Here is a 2621-nt window from a genome sequence, read left to right as displayed (position 1 = left end):
TAATGTAGAAGATTATACTGTCTGAGGATGTGTTGATATATAACTGCTACAATTATGTCTCTTCAATTAACTGTGATATTCTTGTACCTTTCTAATTTGAAATTTCTGTTCTGGTTACATGTTTCATTACTCAATGTAATTAAGTCAGGTACATGCAGGGAATATTGGAGGAGCAGCAGATATAGCCCTTTCATGTTCAAAACCAGAGAATAGAAAACTCTAGTGTGTTTTAAAATAGAAACTTTTTCAATTAAACCCACGCCCTCCCACCCAAGAAAACCCATCTGAATCAAGTTTGATGACAGTACTTCCTGACTGTAATAAATGACTGTAAATAAGCAATCTAATTTTCAATGCTTGCAGCATGAAGTATAATTAACCTAGCAAAACTTTCATGATAAAATTTGTCACATCTTGAATCAAGGTTATCAAAATGGCCATTATTTATAGAGACAGCAGCCGACCATTGCTGACTTTTGTTATTCCTGCATTCTAAACCAATAGTCCATCTTTTATAGAGAAGTTAAATTTAAAAAGCAATTAAATAAAACAATATATTACAAATACTAGCTGCTAAAATATAGGAGGTGGAAGGTATTATACACGAGAGAAGCGTAAATAGCATAGCAACCGGATTCCATTAGAGAAATCTGTTATCCATTCATTGTGAGCCTTGGATACATTCTTCAATACCAGAGTACTTCTGTTTTTCCATCTGTAAAATAAAGAGATGAGAAATAGATGTCCACTCATCCAAATGAAGCGCATTGAATTAAAGAAATAATGTTCCAGGTGTCCTTGCTTAATTGCACACTAAAAACGTCACAGCAAAATGAGCATTTTTGCTTGAAAAGGCTGGAGCAATTTACAACCAGTGTTCGAAGATGATCCTCAGAACTTAACAGAAAGATAGAATTAACACCAGCTTTGTTTATGCAGAGATTTATTGTTTTTTATTTAATGTATTTCTGGAAAAGGAGAGATGGCCAAGTAAATAAAAGTTCTTTAGAAGAATGTTGATGTTAACTGGCTATGAAAATTGCTATCACTGAATCTGAGCACTCTTGCTGCTTTGGGACTGAGTTGAAAGAATTGTGCATACTAATTCTCACATCAGGTTAGAATCAGTAACAGGTTTACAAATAGAAAGACAATGACAGCTACAGGTTTTTTTAAATGCAAATATAAGGAGACATTTATAGATTTGACTTTTATTTATTAATTGAAGTTCTCTTTGGCATAAAATAATTGTAGGCCACCCTGCATTATACACACCTTCCTTATTATCTCATATTTAAGAAATGAACTGGACAATCTGGATGACCAGTAGGGAGGAGGGACAGTCTTAGGACCCAAAGAGCAGAAATAATTCCCTAGGTCTGCAGAGACCCTTATCAGCCTTACAGGGTGTTCCTCCAAATGTTTACATTGCCCTTCCCTGTTATCAATCCATTTTTCCCGTAACATGGAAGGTGCTGCACTTCTTACATTTTTAAAACATGTGTTCAAAAATCCACTAACACTCTTGGTCTGAAAGATTTCTAACAAGTTAGAAAAATTGTCTCCAATTTTTAAAACAGCACAGATAGATTTTTATTTATTTATGCTCTTCAGTTCACTGAATGCCACCTAAATCCCTGACTGTGAATCATATTTCACACTCACAGCTTACCCAACCTGATAATTTCAACAACTTTTACCAATAGAACATATGTGGAGGTCACATTCCACCCATATAAATATAGGTGCAAATAAGACAAATCGCCTTAAAAAGCTGTTAGTAATATCCACTTAAGTAAGGGAATATGGAAAAATGATTGACAAGATGAATTCACGTGAAGCAGTCTTTTCCTGATTGATTCAATAGGAGGGGTGTTCTTTCTGTGGCAAAACCCATAATTGTTTAAGAGAGATTAAATCAGTCACTCTAGGGAAGCAGAACTTCATTATCATGTATTGAGTTCCTCCCCCATGGAAATGCGTGATGAATATTTGTTATCTAATTTAAGTCTGGAAGTGTTTGTAAACACCTGACCCAAGGAAAACAAAGATTGCCAAAGAGCGGGCTGAAAGAAAGCCAGAGCTTCTGCTTGGTTCCAGTTCAGTGGGTCCCCTTGGATAAAAATGAAAATGGCTAGATCAGTGGTGTCTAATAGAAAAACAACGCAAGCCACATAGATAATGTTAAATTTCTAGTAGCTATGTTAAAAAAGTGAAAATAGAACGAGTAAAATTAATGTTAGTAATATATTTTACTTAACTCAATATATCTAAAATATCACTATTTCAATATGTAATCAGTATCAAAATTATTAAAGAGATGTTTTTCCCCTTTTTGGAAGTCTTCAAATTCATCTGTGTGTCTTATACTTAGAACCATCTCAGTTTGAACTAGCGCATTTCAAATGCTCGAGAGTCATCTATGGCCAGTGGCCACCACATCAGACAGCACAGAGCTCTAGAACAAGCCAAATAAGAGAAAGACGAAGTTCAATTCTCTGGATGGCTCACGAGGCAAATTGTAAATGCTTCTCTGGAATTAATTGTCTTCAGTTTTTAGACACCAAAGCTGGGAAGCCTGGATTCAAACAGTCTGAAATGGGTCGTCCAAGATTCCAGCC

The sequence above is a fragment of the Pseudorca crassidens genome, chromosome 18, assembly GCF_039906515.1.
Source record: "Pseudorca crassidens isolate mPseCra1 chromosome 18, mPseCra1.hap1, whole genome shotgun sequence".
NCBI classification, from domain to species: domain Eukaryota; kingdom Metazoa; phylum Chordata; class Mammalia; order Artiodactyla; family Delphinidae; genus Pseudorca; species Pseudorca crassidens.
This window is presented reverse-complemented; position numbering follows the sequence as displayed.